Genomic DNA, 17,433 nt, shown 5'->3' on the forward strand with positions numbered 1-17,433 from the left:
ATGAAGCTGTCAAAACTACACACCATGTTGGACAGTGACAAGAGGTGAGGAAAGGACGCCGCCTGAAATTACGTTAGTGGCCAGGGCAGGTAACTGGAACACTAACAGCCACAAAGCAGAAAATTCCGCTAGTGCACTTGAATTGTAGTGAACCAATGTAGTTAATTCCGCCGCAAGGCGGCTCAATTTCACAGCTACAAACACTCGGTGTTGCTCACAGGAAAAGCTCCCCGACAGCGAACAACCGAAAAGAATGATGCAATATGAATGGACGTGGTTTGGGTACTTAATACACCACTCAAATTTGACGTCCTGGGTCGGTGAGCCACGAAGTTCGTAGTGACCGGAGAAGCTCCATACACGCTCCGACACTGCGCAGGGACCGCCAGTGGGCCCAGCCGACTGCACTGCACGGAGATATCTTCTCTGTGCCGCACCATCCGACTGACAGCACGCAGACACCCTACCCGGAAACTACACGCACAAGACCGAAGATGGTACAGGGTGTAATATCGATATACATCTCTGCTGCCACAGGAAGAAGGAGGAAGGTTCACGGCATAACCGCAACAACGGCGGGAAAGCGAACACAGATAGACAGCCCAGGAAATGCATAGTTCGGAGTGAGCACGGCTAAGTTTTGTTGATATCCCACCGCTGCCCGGAACGTCTTCAGACATGGCTTCAGCCTGGAGTCTCATTGACTGTTGTAGAACTGTCTTCGGTGACGACTCACGTTCCGAACTCAGTCCCGATGAACAGCGCAGGCGTGTGTGGAGACGCCCCAGAGGGCAGTGGGATGCCAACCTGGCTATGGCCTGCCATATGGTCCAACACCTGGTAGTGACGGTCTGTTGCGCTATTTCATTTCACAGCCTGACCTTGTTGGATGTCATCCGCAGCATCCTTACAGCACGGCAGTACGTCAGCGGCTATTCTATACCCCGTCATGTTGCGCTTTATGGCAAGACATCGTGGGCTTACGTTGTAACAAGATAATACCGCCTACACAATGCGAGTTTGCACCACTTTTCTTCGTGCTTGCGAAACCCTACCTAGACCAGCAAGTTCTCCCAGTCTCTCGCGAATTCAGAACATTTGGGACATTACTGGGAGGCCCCTTGGGATTTTGACAACTAAAGCGACAGTTGAACTGAATTTGGCTCCATATCCTTCAGGAGGACGTCCAACAACTTTGTCAATCAATGCCAAGCGGAATAATTGCTTGCATAAGTGCCAGAGAGAGACCAATACGTTATTAATTAGCTCAGTTTTTGCAGCAGTTTCTCTTGAATAAATCATCCAATTTTTTGTGAAATTGTAATCGTTTGATTGTCCGTACATGTACACCGTATTTACCGATTTCCGTCTCATTCGGATAATTCCTTCATGGCGTGTCTTTTTTTTTTGTCTTGGAATTTATATGATCATCGTCAAAATCCCAAATTTTTGCATTAAGGGAGGAGACTGAAACGTGCCACTTCGTGTTGAGAATACAATACAACTTACTTTTACTTTTTCGTGTCCGGTAACTACAATTTGTTTGCCCAGTCTTGGGCAACGTAAAATGCTTCTTCTTTAGCCAGCCATAGATCGTCGAGGGTGCATCTGTGGGGGCTGCCAGGGCATTGTAGGAGATGTTCCACGTCCTGCCGAGTGCCGCAGTCGCATTTGTCGTCATTTTCGTCCAACAAACCCCATTTGATCAGATTAGATTTCACAGGAGCCACCCCAGTTCTGATGCGGTTAAGCATTCTCCAGGTTTTCCAGTCACCAGAAACGCCGCTTGGTGGGTCCTCTCTTAGTGGATAGAAGATGGGGGGGCTCATCTAAGGCGCAACTTAGGAAACGGCGTCTGGATATGAGTCTGCTGGGGCCACACTCTGGGCCAAATATTGAGTGGCCGGCATCAAAGGTTTGTTTAAGCTTCTCGGTATGTTCATGGGCTTTCCTACGCGAGTCAGGGTTTGTGAAACCTGCGGTCCTGTGAAGATTTTCTATGGGGGTTGCTTTCATGCAGCCTGTCACTATCGTGCATGTTTCATTCGAGCTCGGGAGGACGACGGTTCAATTCCGCGTCCGGCCATCCTGATTTAGGTTTCCCGTGATTTCCCTAAATCGCTCCAGGCAAATCCTGGGATGGTTCCTTTGACAGGGCACTTCCTTCCCCATTCTGTCGAAATCCGATGAGACCGATTACCTCGCTGTTTGGTCTCTTCCCCCAAACAATCCAATCCAATCATTCAAGCTAATATCTATCTTTTTTGCGTGGGCTGATCTGCACCGTACCGGGCAGGCATATTCGGCAGTTGAGAAGCACAAAGCTTGGGCTGAAGTTCTGACCACGGTAGGTTTGGCACCCCATTTGCTACTGCACAGCTTTCTTATTAGAGAATTTCGTGCTTCAACATTTTGGATTTTTTTTGTGATGATATTTGTATGTCAATGTTCTGTCAAACACGACGCCAAGGTAGGTGGGAGTATCTGTGTGTTCTAGTAATGTCCCATCCCAGGTAACATTGAGCCTGTGTTTTGCCTCCCTCGAGTTCAGATGGAATGCTCCCCGGAAACGTTGCCCAGTCGGACAACGGCCAAACCTTCCACCACCGGAAACCAATACAATACAACACTAAACAATACATTAACAACATACTTATAGAAGAGGTACTCATGTGTTAGCAGGGTCCAGAACATGAAAATATCTTTCAGCATATTTTTTGGTACATAGTGAATTTTCGATAACATATACTAACAAGCTGTAGGTACTTTACTACCACCACAAAAAATTTAAAACGTAAATTTCGTTAATTATTGTTGACTTTTGCTCGAAATATACCTAAACAGATACGCATGCGCAAGCAAGGCCCTGAATCTGAAAATATTGAATCTGACATTCACTGTGGGAATGACACCTACTACACAGTCTAAAATTTTTGGGTTTAAGTTTAACTAAAATATTTAAAACGTTTTTGGAATCTGATAGAAGAATTTATTAAAAACTGTAAATAGTTTTTAAAACATTTCAAAATGTAAAGTAATGACTAGAGTACAATATTTTCGAAAGGTAAGAGTTAAATACCTCCCCATCCCCGTTCGTACAGCGAGAGTTAATAAGTTTCCTTTCTGAACGTTATAGTACGGCGAGTCGCTGCGTAATCTTAGATGGAGAGTAGCATACTATTGGTTACCGGAGCAGACTTCTCGTTGGCTGCATTACGCTGTAAAGACTTTTGCTGTTCTTCTCTGAAAATTTTCTGTAACTGTACGCCTTTTTGTAGCTATTTGTGGTTTAATTCAATTAACCCAGTTTTGGCCTGAGTGAATAAAATTTAGTTTTTTTATTCGAATGATGTTCATTTCGTGCCAGAAACTTCCACTACGAGATCCTCGCCCACTACCTCTTACTGCAGTTTGATGCAGAAACAGCCAAAATAGCTAAATTCAGTTTCTATTTAATTCATGACCGTTTTCGAGTATCGCAACCGATTCTCAAATCACCCAAACAAATAAAATAGTGTATTCTGTGATAGCAAGAAAACCATGTTAATGTTGTACGTATTTGTAAGTAAGTCAAGTTTTTTCCATGATCCTTTGCTGGATAAACTTACTTCTGCAGACTTTTCCGATTGGACTTTAGCTGTGACCATGCCTTTGGTAATTTAAACTTTGTGTCCACAAAGGCGTATGCATCCCTTAACACCTGGTGTCGGGTGTGGTACCTATTGTTGTATTTGAAGCATTCTGGATTAATAACAGGACAGCAACAGGGTGAGTTTGATGTAAAAAGAGACAAAATAGCGAAATTAAGTTTTTTATTCAACTGGTGACTGGTTTTTGGGTATCAGAACTTATTTTCAAACCGCTCGAACAGAAAAACTGGTGTTTCCTTGGTAGCACGCAAGCCATGTGACCTTTGACGATTTTGTGGTGTGATGTTGTTGCGATGTTTTTCATTTATACGAGGGTAATCCCGAAAGTAAGGTCTCTTATTGTTTTTAAGTACAGAACTGTGTGTGGCAGTTGGTCACACTGTTATGAAGAGTGCTTCACTGCCGGCCGGAGTGGCCGATCGGTTCTAGGCGCTACAGCCTGGAACCACACGACCGCTACGATCGCAGGTTTGAATCCTGCCTCGGGCATGGATGTGTGTGATATCCTTGCGCTAGTTAGGTTTAAGTAGTTCTAAGTTTTAGGGGACTGATGATCTCAGTAGTTAAGTCCCGTAGTGCTCGGAGCCATTTAGTGCTTCACGCGCTGTGTGTAAACACGCGCACGCCGCACCGAAGCGCTCAATCTCGGCTTGGCAGCCGTTGAGAATGGAGGTGTCGTTGGATGTTACCGTCAAGTGCGAAGAGCGCACAGTTATTCGGTTTCTGAACGCAAAGGGCACTGCGCCGATTGAAATCCATCGCCAGTTGACGGAAGTGTATGGTGAGTCGTGCATGGATGTCAAAAATGTTCGTAACTGGCGTAGAGAGTTTGCAGCTGGTCGGACCGAAATTCACGACGAACAAAGGAGCGGGAGACAATCAGTTTCTGAGGAGACAGTGTCGAAGGTTGAGCAAAGCATGCGTGAGGATCTGCGGATCACCCTGGATGACATCTACACGTTGGTTCCTGAGGTTTTCCGAAGCACCGCTCACAGAATTTTAACGGAAATATTGAACTAACGGAAGGTGTGCGCAAGATGGGTGCTACGCATTCTGACTGAGGACGGCATGCGGCAACAAGTTGATGCTTCCTGCGCCTTTCTTCACCGCCTTGCAGCTGAAGAGGACTACTTTCGGGACTCAATTGTCACGGGTGACGAAACCTGGGCGCACCACTACACCGGAGACCAAGCAACAATGACGCCAGTGGCGGCATCCTTCTTCGGCAAATCCGCGGAGCTGGCGGCGAGCTGGTATGACATGGGCATACAAAAACTGCCACAGCGTCTACAAAAATGCATCGACAGAAATGGTGATTACGTCGAAAAACAGCTAAATGTTCAAGCTGTAAACTGATGTAAACCATTGTAGAAATAAACAGGTCTATGTATCTATAAAAATTAGGAGACCTTCTTTTGGGAGTACCCTCTTAATATGGAATTCTGTGAACTTTTTCTGAAACTCGGTTAGGTGATCCCTTGACGTATCCCTGTGTAGCGACGTGCATTGGTTTTACGATTTTAGCTCTATAACATATCAAAATAGTTCAAATGGCTCTGAGCACTATGGGGCTTAACTTCTGAGGTCATCACTCCCCTAGAACTGAGAACTACTTAAACCTAACTAACCTAAGGACATGACACACATCCATACCCGCGGTCGCGCGGTTCCAGACTGTAGCGCCTAGAACCACTCGGTCACAACGGCCGGCCTGTAACATTTCATTTGCACTCTGTTTTGTTGTGCACTTTCTGTAGTGTCATAAAGCTGGTTGAGCGCTAAGTAATAATAATTTCGGGAAAAAACAGAGAGAAAGCCTAAATATTTGTTTCGGTCTTCCGAGGTTGTGTCCTCGTGGAAAATAGTATCACGATCCCGTCTTTCAATCGTCGTACGAGCACCGACATGGTATCAGGGCCTGATGAGATATCGGTAAGATTCTACAAAAAATATGCCAAATAAATTGCGCCCCTTCCAGTAGCAGTTTATCGTAGTTCGCTGGAGCAAGGAAAGGTACCTCACAACTGGAAAAAGCGAACGCCATTCCCGTTTCCAAGATGGGCCGTTGGAGAGATGCACAAAATCATAGGCCGACATCGTTGACGTCAGTATGTTGTATAATTGTGGAACATGTTTCATGCTCAAGAACTGCGACGTTTTTGTGGAATGAAAATCGCGTCTGTAAAAATGAACATGGTTTCCGCAAACTGAGATCTTGCGAACTCAGCTCGCCCTGTCTCTCCGTGAGATGTGTAGCACTGCAGACAACGGCGCTCAGATTGATACCATGTTCCTTGACTTCAAGAAGGCATTTGACTCCGTACCGCAGCTGCCGTTTCGCGACAAAGTATTCGAACTGACAGAGTATCGGATCAGATTTGCGGCTGGACTGAAGGCTTTCTTGCAGATAACTCACCACGTCGCTTTTACCGGAACAAATTCGACAGATGTGAAGGTAATATCCGTATTACCCCAAGGATGTGTGATACGACCTTCATTGTTATCAGTGTATACAAATCATATAGTACGAAGCGCCGGAAACTCTTTGTACACAACATTCATGGAACACATATGCAAATTTAAAAGATGCACCAAATTCACAATTTTGAATATAAAAAACATACGCAATTTAAAAGAGGATCCAAATCCATGGATAGGGCAATGAAACCTTGTATCATGGTTCACCTGAAATTTACACATTTACTGTCAAGTTCCTTGGATTATATACATGTAACGATTATTTGGAATTTAAAAACTTTCTTTAAAAGAAAATTTATATGCACCTTTTTCTCAGAAACTATTCAAGACATTTCTACAAAATTTTCTCTGCTTAATCGCTTTGTATACAGTAATCTTTTCGCCCGAGGTTTTTTGAATATATCGAATAGGAGAATTTTAATAATTTTGGTTACAATCCGGTATGTCTAATGTAAAATTCATGCAGGATTCCATTAACTTTGTCCCACATTTTGGCTTACACTCACTCTTTCAAAATTTACCCTTGAGACAACATCTGTTGGCTTTGTGGAATTAAGTGTACGAAAATGTCATTAATCTAGCCTTCATAGGAACATAAACCTTACGAAACATAATTTTCAAGAAAGGCAGTTTAATGTTCGACCTAACGTGTTTCCTTATGTCATCTGTCCAGAAGGCCTCCAAATTTTTACCCAGGGTCCTGTTTCCCATCAAGGCTTCTCTTCTAGTTTTTTGTTTCCTGCCTTCTTTCATTTACCAGGGCTTCAACTGACTTTTGAGCTGCAGAGCAGCACTATAAATTTATTTTTTGCAAGATATCTTCTGTGAAATTTACGATCTTAAGGCCCATTCTAATACCTTCATCTTCACTACTTTCCTAGCACAAGAACGGCGTCGTAAGTTGCAATTATGACGACTTTAGCAGATAGAAAAGTATATTTTGGGCATCGTTTCCACGCGAGTGAATTTAAAGACTCATTTGGATTCTGAGTCTTGCCATGAGCATAATTTATTGGGAGTTCAGGATCAATCAGAAACCTGTAAGTAGGCTCGACAACATCGAGGATACAATTTGAAAGCCTCTCCTTGTGAATGTAAGGGCTTTTATTCCTCTGAGCCTGTAGATATTTACACCAGCCAGTGTGACACAGATGATAAATGGCATGTTCATCTGTTGACACCATGTAGAAATATGTAGCCTACACTGCACTTTTCATGTCACTTACACTGGGTAGGTTCTATCTTACAGCCTTGGAGGGTATCATATTTTTCGTATGATTGTTGCGACCACCAATAACCTTCCCATCTCCCAAATTTGTTATGGTTCTGAGTGTGCATAACTGTCTTCCGCATGCGTCCCGTACCAGTTTGCTTGAAAGTACAAGACACGCAATCGTTGTTACCGAGCTGGTATTGGAGTGTTGCTTCAAAATCTCTTCGTGTGATGAATGTCACGTCAGACATTTGGTTATTTTTCAGGCACTTCGGATGTGATTTCATCATTGGAACTTTGGGAACTTACTGTCTAAGAGTTCTATAATAAACATTGTTCTCATGCACCATTTACGAATGGAAAGGTGAAGGCAGGAGCAATTAGTGGTACCAAATGTACCCTTCGCCATACACCTTTAAGTGGGTTGTGGAGTATGATGTAGATAAATCAATAGCTTTTTGAAACTCTGGGTAAGAAGCGACACGCAATCCCAAAATTTTTCGAATTCGGATTCTACGTTACTCTTCCAGTGATTGATATTTAATTACAAGCGATCTCTGTTTAGCATAATTTTTGTTTAGTTTGCCTCCGTTCAGTAAGGTGTTGAACACTTTCATTGACAGCAACTGATTATCCAACGAAAGCACACACTCATGTGGAAACATGCTTTTTTATTGATCAAATTGACCTGTTAATTTTGGGAGAATATTTTCTTTTTTTTGTCAACTCACCAAGTTTAAATATGCGGCGTTAATCACATACAATATTCAGACGCAAAGCAAAATTTCCTTTCTATTTGACTACCTACTCTCCTCAATAGTAGCCTTAAATTGTTACTCTGCTATGATCCACTCGTTACCTACTTGGCTGCCGAGCTTATTATTTAATAAATTAGTGTGTTGGTAATTTATGAGGATTTTCAAGTTGCTTATAGAAAATTTGTTATTGTTGTAAGACTTTCCCCACACTTTGAGCCAATTTTTAATTTTTAATTTTTAATGATTTTATTTAAATTTACAGTGTGGAAATACAACTTCTGTGACCAGAATGGCGTTGCACTCACAGACTGGGTGGAAGAAAACAGCTTAAGTCTCATATTCGATGCAAAGGATAAGGGAACTTTCAGATCAGCAGCATGGGGTAGAGACTCAAATCCAGAGCTATGTATCTCCACCCGGAATCACAGTGGCCAACGAATTAGCATAACCAGAACGATCCTACCAGATTTCCCACGCAGTCAACATGGACCAGTCATATATGAAATAGGCATACAAATCCCGGTGATCCGAGCTATACCAATACCTAGATGAAATTTCCAAAAGGCAAACTGGAAACTGTTCTCTCAAGAACTTGACAAGGTCGTAAGATGAATCCCAGCAACACCTAAAAATTACAACAGACTTGTAGGTGCAGTGATTGCAACAGAGAAAAAGTGCATCTCACGTGGGTACTGCAAGGAATACATTCCGGGCTGGAACAAAGATTGTGAGGAACTTTTTGAAATATATGTAAAACATAGTGATACAGACGTAGCCGATGAACTGCTACAGACACTGGATGAGGCTCGAAGAAATAGGGGGATTAAGACAACTGCTGAAACGGATTTTAAGAAGCCAAGCAGAAAAGCTTGGAGCTTACTAAAGAAGTTGGGGGGGGAAGTAAACCACCAATCAAAGTAGCTCATACAGTGCTACCAGACCAAATAGCAAGTCGAACTGTATCACTATCTAGAGCACCATGAGACAAACACCACACACAGAAAGCAAAAAGGGAATACAGAAACATACAGCGAACAACACCTCAAGAAACTGAGTACTCTCGGAGCTTCACAATTGAGGAACTAGAAGCTGCTCTCAGTGATATTAAAACGGGTAAGGCTGCCTGATTATGATGCAATGCATCCTGAATTCCTGACTCGATGTGGGAAGGAAACGAAGAAATGGCTGACCAAGTTTTACTCATGCATACTAACATCGGGCTACCTGCCAAAAGCTTTTAAAATTACGAAAATAATTGCTGTGCTGAAACCAAACAAACCATCAGATAAAGCCGAAAGTTACCGCCCTATCGCTCTTCTCAGCTGCTGCTACAAACTTCTGGAATGGCTACTCCTCAACAGGCTGGGCCCACGAATCCTAGAAGTCATCCCACCAGAGCAGGCAGGTTTCAGACCCAATTAGAGCTGCACAGAGCAGGTTCTAACGACATATATTGAAGCAGGTTTTCAAAAACAAAAAAAGACTGTGGTAGCTTTCATAGACCTAACAGCTGCCTATGACACTGTTTGGAAGGAAGAACTTCTACACAAACTGATAACAGTAATCCCCTGCCGTATGACACTGAGACTTATCAGCAACATGCTTTTGGATAGATACTTCCAGGTGATACAGGGTAATCACATAAGCAAACAGAGGAAACTGAACAATGGACTGCCTCAAGGATAAGTTTTAGCACTGATGCTCTTTAATCTTTACTTTTCTGGTCTGCCTGAAACTATCTCAAGGAAGTTCAGCCATGCTGACGATATGGCCCTTGCTATCCAAAGCAAGCAGTTTGAAGACACTGAAAACATCCTCACAACTGACCTAAGCAAAATGCATGAGTATTTCACCAAATGGAGGCTAATACCAAAACCCACTAAGACTGAAGTCAGCTGTTTTCAGTTGAACAACAGAATGGCGGGATATAAGCTGAAGGTTCATATGAATAGCAGTCAACTGCAATATCAGCCACATCCAAAGTACCTGGGGGTCACTCTAGGTAGGACATATCCTTGAAAAGACACCTGGAAGATGTATCCAATAAAATAAGTTCACGGAACAGCCTCATTCAGAGGCTCTGCAGCACTAACTGGGCAGCAGCAGCAGCAGACACACTACGAACCTCTACGCTCTACAGTCGAGTACCGTGCACCAGCGTGGTTAACCAGCAAGCATGTAAACAAGGTGGACACCCAGCTGGACGCTGCTATGAGAACCATAACTGGATGCATAAAGACTACCCCACTATATTGGCTTCCAACACTTAGTCATACAGCTCCATCCCCCCTGGGTGTTGTGTGATGTCATTAGGTTAGTTAGGTTTAAGTAGCTCTAAGTTCTAGGGGACTGATGACCGTAGATGTTAAGTCTCATAGTGCTCAGAGCCATTTAGCCCATCCTCCCTGCGAAGACAGTAAGTTCTGATGAAGGAATATTCAAAAATAATGAATAACCTCCTACTTCCTATCCATGTAGATGTCCCAACTTTGGAAAAAATACGACTCCGCTCAAGAAATCCCTCTTTACGACTGGTCCAACAACTGTCAGCTGCCAACTTCAGCATGGATACTAAATGACACGAGAGCTGGAACAGGAAAGGGAGGTAATGACAGTGGCACGTAAAGTGCCCTCCGCCACACACCGTTGGGTGGCTTGCGGAGTATCAATGTAGATGTAGTAGATGTAGATTGTGCCTCCCCTGACAACCGTGAACTTATCCGTCCATCAGAGAAACCTAATGGCTTTGAGCTTCCACGACAGCTATGGAAAAGCCTAAACAGAATCCGAACAGGACATGGACTATGTGCACACAATCTACACAAGTGGGGAAAGCTCCACAGCCCTAGCTGTGACTGTGGGGCACCTAATCAAACAATACAGCACATCGCCCAGGACTGTGAATTAAGAGCCTACCGGGGCAGTCGGGCTGCCTTCTTCAACGCCACACCGCCCTGCCTCGAATGGATCGCCAATTTGGACGTCAGAATTTGAAGACTTGTGTAACGCAAAATATCTGCTCTGATGTTACTTTTTTTATGTGTTTAAATAATATATTTTATCTGAATATGTATCCTTCACTTGTGTATTTTATAGTGAATTTTATCATATAATTTCATAATGTAATAAGTGTAAACCATGTGTGTAGCACCATACTCTAAATAAACAAATAAATTTAAATTTATATTTTAAAATAACTCATGCAGGCCACGCCGCCACTGACCTCCAAGAGGCGCCTAGCCCAGTGTTTAACTGTTTACAGGCTTGACGACGACACCTGTGTCGGTCAGTTTCTCTACACTGCGTCTGAATGAAGCCACATGCCTACAGTTCTGAAAATGTGGTTCTGTCTCTGCACCGCCGTGCCTGCCGCTGTGTGTGTATCGAAGGTAAAGTTTGCACTTTTCATTTTGAGTCCGCTGCAGTACTTCTACTTCGTTTTTAAAGATCTTCTTATTACTCTTATTTATTTCATATGTACACTCCCGTTTATACGGAAGTTTACTTCACAACTTAACAGGAAATGTAAGTTTTTCACTCTAATGATTTATAGATGCTTCTTTGATATTTGTATGTCGAACTGTGTGTAATACCCATGGCTTTTTTGTATTTCCCTTTCTACTTGGTTATAAAAGGTCTAATGACACCCTACAACGTAAAACAAATGATTACATCTACATGGATACTCTGCAAATCACATTTAAGTGCCTGGTAGAGGGTTCATCGAACCACTTTCACAATTTTTTGTTATTCCAATCTCGTGCAGCGTGCGGATAGAACGAACATCTTTATCTTCCCGTACGAGGTTTGATTTCCCTTATTTTCAAATCGTGTATCATTTCATTAACACCCTCTCCCCTATTTCGCGATAATACAAAAAGTACTGCCCTTCTTTGAACTTTTTCGCTGTAGCCGTCATTCCTATCTGGCAAGGATCCCACACTGAGCAGCAGTTTTCTAAAAGAGGACGGACAAGCGTAGTGTCCGCAGTCTCCTCAGTAGGTCTGTTACATTTTCTAAGTGCCCTGCCTATAAAACGCAGTCTTTGGTTAGCCTTCCCCACAAATTTCTATGTGTTCTTTCCAATTTACCGTGACCATAATTGTAATTCCTAGGTATTTAGTTGAATTTTCGGCCTTTAGATTCGACTGATTTATCGTTTCACCGAAGTTCAACAGATTCATTTTAGTACTCATGTGGATGTCCTCACACTTTTCGTTACTTAGAGTCAATTGCCAATTTCCGCACCATACAGATATATTTTCTCAATCGTTTTGCAATTGGTTTTTAACGTCTGATGACATTACTAGTCGATAAACGACAGCGTCATCTCCAAACAACTTGAGACGTCTGCTCAAATGTCTCCGAAATCGTTTATATAGATAAGAAAGAGCAAAGGGCCTACAACACTGCCTTGGGGAACATCAGAAATCACATCTGTTTTGCTCCATGACTTTTCGTAAATTACTACGAACTGTGACCCCTGTGACAGGAAACCAGTAGTTCAGTCACATACCTGAGACGATATTCCATAGCCGCGCCGTATTAGCCGAGCGGTCTGAGGCGCTGCAGTCATGGACTGTGCGGCTGGTCCCGACGGAGGTTCGAGTCCTCCCTCGGGCATGGGTGTTTGTGTTTGTCCTTAGGATAATTTAGGTTAAGTAGTGTGTAAGCTTAGGGACTGATGATCTTAGAAGTTAAGTCCCATAAGATTTTACAAACATTTGAACATTTTTTGATTTGACATTCCATAAGCATGCAGTTTCACCATAAGCCGTTTGTGTGGTTCCGGAAATCCAGAAATACGGAATAAGTTAGAAATCTCTTGTCAGTAGCTCTCAACACTTCGTGCGAGTAAAGAGCTAGTTGTGTTTCACAAGGATGATGTTTTCTAAATGCGTGTTTTCTAAATCTTCCAAAATTCTGCTACGTGCCGACTTTAATGGTATGGGCCTCTAATTTAGTTGATTACTCGTACTACCTTTCTTGAATATTGGTATGACCTGTGCAACTTTCCAGTCTTTAGCTATGGATCTTTCGTCGAGCGAACGGTAGTATATATTCTTAAGTATGGAGCCATTGCATCAGCATACTCTGAAAGGATCGTAACTGGTATACAGTCTGGACCAGAAGAGTTACTTTTATTCTGTCATTTAAGTTGCTTCACTACTCGGTGGATATCTACTTCTACGTAAGCTATTCATGTTGGCAGATGTTCTTGATTCGAATTCTGAGATATGTAATTCGTCTTCTTTTGTGAAGGCATTTCGGAAGGCTGTGTTTAGTAACTCTGCTTTGGCATCACTGTCTTCGATATTATCTCCATTTTTATCGCCCAGAGAAGGCATTGATTCTATCTTGCCGCTATCATACTTCACATACAAGGAGAATCTGTTTAGATTTTCTGCCGGGTTTCGAGTCAAAGCTTCGTCGTGGAAACTATTATAAGCATATCACAATGAATTCCTGTCTAAATTTCGAGCTTCTGCAAAAGGTCGCCAATATTGGGGATTTTAGGTCTGTTTAAATTTGGTACGCCGTTTTCGTTCTTTTTGCAACACTGTTCTGACCAGTTTTGTGTGCCAAGAAGGATCAGCTCCGTCGTTTGTTAATGTATTTGGTATAAATCTCTCAATTACTGCCGATACTGTTTCTTTCAATTCAAGCCGTATCTGGTCTACACATTCGTTGTTAATTTGAAAGGAGTTGGATTGTCTCTCAGAATGGCGTCAAGTGAATTTTTGTCTGCTTTTGTGAACCGATGTATTTTTCGTTGTTTTTTGTAGGATTTGGGGGTTTCAGTATTTAGTCTCGCTACGACAACCCTGTGTTCACTAATCCCTGTATCCGTTTTGATGGTTGTTATTAAATCAGATTTTTTGCTAAGAGGTCAAGTGTGTTTCCTCAACCGTTTACTATTCGCGTGGGATCATGAGCTAACTTCTCGAAATAATTTTCAGAGAATGTGTACAGCCCAATTTCAGATGATGTTTTATGTGTACCTCCGGAATTAAAAATGTATTTTCGTGAACATATCAAGCGTACATTAAAGTCACGACCAACTATAATTGTATGAGTCGGGTACGCATTTGAAATCAAACTCGAGTTTTCTTCGAACATTCCAGCAATTGTGTATCTGAATTGGGAGGTCGGTAATAGGATCCAGTTATTATTTTATTCTGGTTTCCTGCAGTGACCTCTGCCCATAATAATTCAGAGGAACTATCTACTTCTGTTTCGCGACAAGATACACTACTTCCAACAGCAACATACACGCTACCGCTGAACTTTGTTTAGACTGTCCTTTCGAACACCGCTAGGTTCTTCGCAGAGATTTCGGTTGAACGTATCTACGGCTTAAACACTAATTTTCACAACCAAGTCTCTTTCTCTTTAAATGTTATTCTTTTACTTTTATGGACGAGTTCCATCGATTTCATATAATCGGCTCAGGTGAAGTCCTATGAGTGTGGCGTTTATAATCGGTAAGTCAGATTGATTATACATTCCATGATCAACTGATAAGTCTATCGCAAGGTTTTCTGATGAAAATGAGAGAGAATACGTTCCGTTAACTGTCTTCTAGCGTATTACTTATTTCCACTTATATCCGAGAAATGACAACGACTAGAATATCTGAGTTCCATCTTATCCAGACTACATATATGAAATGATATTTTTCTTAAAGTTTTTAAGTGGGTTTCCTGAAACTGAATAGCTTTAAATTTTGAAGAAAGCGCATTTGATTCAGGTTTGTACTGCAAAATATACCCGTTCTATTACGAATGTATTGCACCCCTTCCCTAAGCCACCGAAAAAAAATCCACAGATAAAGATAGGTTACAAGCTCTTGTGTGTGCTCATTGACGAAAACTTAAATTGTAGGAAGATGGATGTATAGTACATTTGCTGAAACGTTCAGATTTAGCCGACTACTGCATTAAGAAAAACTGCCAATATACTTTCATTCACTAATATCCTATGGAACAATATCCAAACTTAACTAATCAACAGGCAAAAACAAGTCATTTCACAAGAGAAAGCAGTTATATACGTGGAGTTTATAAACATTCATCTTGCAGTAATGGGTTCAAAATATTGGGCTCAATGTAGATGAAAGCCGGAAGAAGAACACAAAAGTGAATTCAAGTGAGCGAACCTTACCTCGGCTGATTCCGGTGCTGCTTTGATGAAGTGCAGCTGCCTCCGCCGTACGCTATAGCAATTCCTCTATCACGGCTCTTTAAGAACCATAAACAGCGTCTCTCGCGAATGTACTCTGGACTTGTTGATAAGGTGATATGCAGGCTTTGTACAGAGCTCTTATTGCAGATAAATGGCATCTGACTGTAGTGAGCACATAGTGGGCGTGACTATGCAGCTATCGCGATGTGTCACTGCTAAATAAAGAAATTCTCGCCAAGGCTGACGTCTGCTTCCCAGATGAAGTGTGATTCGAAGAACTCACGTTCCAGATTCTAACAAACATATAAGCAGTGGATTAGTTCCCTGAAATCACAAACTGTCACACAACTTTTTGTAAGAACCACCTCTTTTTTATTGCAGGTATGATCCTTGTTTGATTTCAGAAGACACTGGACACAAATTACAGGACAGAGTATTCACTCAACATGTTTCATCAAAGCCTCCATTTACGCCGGGATCCAAAATATCTCTCCCCGGAAGCGATAAAAATGTCATTAGTGTGTTGTGTGCTGACATAACAGTCGCAAGAGAAACAAACGCAAAGCAAAAGTTTACCTACATACCACAACGATATGTAGGAGCCATATATGAGAAACTGAACGCAATATTAAAGAAAACCACAGTATGGTTTATATTTTGCACCGCGCACAACATCAAAACACCAACCCGGTCTGGAAAAACAAAACCACCAGAATGAGATTTTCACTCTGAAGCGGAGTGTGCGCTGATATGAAACTTCCCGGAAGATTAATACTGTGTGCTGGACCGAAACTCGAACTCGGGACCTGTGCCTATCGCGGGCAAGTGCTCTAACAACTGAGCTACCCAAGCACGACTCACGCCCAGTCCTCACAGCTTTACTTCTGCCAGTACCTCGTCTCCTACCTTCCAAACTTTACAGAAGCTTTCCTGCGAACCATGCAGAACTAGCACTCCTGAAAGATAGGATATTGCGGAGACACGGCTTTGCCACAGCCTAGGGGATGTTTCCAGAATGAGATTTTCACTTTGCAGCGGAGTGTGCGCTGATATGAAACTTCCTGGCAGATTAAAACTGTGTGCCGGACCGAGACTCGAACTCGGGACCTTTGCCCTTCGCGGGCAAGTGCTCTCCGCAATATCTTTTCTTTCAGGAGTGCTAGTTCTGCAAGGTTCGCAGGAGAGCTTATAACACTACCGTCTGCTACTGCTATACCATAACCCTAAAGCAGGAGGCAGGTCGTGAAATATAACTATCTAGTTAAAACAATTATGATATAAAGCAACAGAGCAGTGTTACCCTCTGAGAGGAATTTTGTTGTGTTGACCGAGTTGTACCTAACGGGGGTGGCTTATCGGAAATGAAAGTCAGAATTACGTAAATATTTGAACAGTAACAAACAAAATTATTGCCTATCTGCACTGTTTAACGGATAAAGAAAACGGTCGCCAGCCTAATTAGGCAAGAGAATGATTAACATTCTCGTTCAAGAAAGTAGTTTTTAGTAACTTTAACGGATAAACACAACCTATACTTTGTCACACGCGAGTGCAATGAAAAAATGGTTCAAAAATGGTTCAAATGGCTCTGATCACTACGGGACTTAACATGTATGGTCATCAGTCCCCTAGAACTTAGAACTACTTAAACCTAACTAACCTAAGGACATCACACAACACCCAGTCATCATGAGGCAGAGAAAATCCCTGACCCCGCGAGTGCAATGAACTCTGACACATACATACGTTTACGATAATATTGAAGCTAACAGCTAGAGCAGCACAAACTATTGACAAAAATATAACAGATACCGAGACACACTATTACTTTCAGGGCTTGTTCAAACTGAATGGTCTTTATAACATTACTATTAACATTCACTGCAGGATCATAAATTGGACGTAGGTTAAGTCTCTCTCAGTTAAATACTTTACTATTTAAAATGAGAGCTAATTGGAATCCACTAGCAGATTGCTTCTCACTATCTTTTGAATAAAGAAATTATGGTTTTCATAAATAGTGGTCTACCCGTTACTTGTGACCTAGCATTAGCACAACAGACAAACTTTGGATCTGGTTATACTATTAATATGCTCTTCCAATACACAAGAGAGACAAACACTTAGCAATCATGAACTAATAACTCTC

The 17,433-nt window shown here is 42.2% G+C and overlaps 1 protein-coding gene across 1 annotated transcript in view; it reads right to left on the bottom strand.

The window, feature by feature from the left end:
* The window catches only part of LOC124622047 (cytochrome P450 6a2-like), a 114,826-nt gene extending 99,448 nt beyond the window's left edge, over positions 1-15,378 (bottom strand). Inside the window, exon 1 of the mRNA XM_047147609.1 lies at positions 15,264-15,378. The gene's annotated coding sequence lies outside the window, so the exon portion shown is untranslated. The remainder of the gene's footprint in view (positions 1-15,263) is intronic.
* Between the last annotated feature and the right edge of the window lie 2,055 nt (positions 15,379-17,433).

This window comes from Schistocerca americana, chromosome 7, assembly GCF_021461395.2.
Source record: "Schistocerca americana isolate TAMUIC-IGC-003095 chromosome 7, iqSchAmer2.1, whole genome shotgun sequence".
NCBI lineage: Eukaryota > Metazoa > Arthropoda > Insecta > Orthoptera > Acrididae > Schistocerca > Schistocerca americana.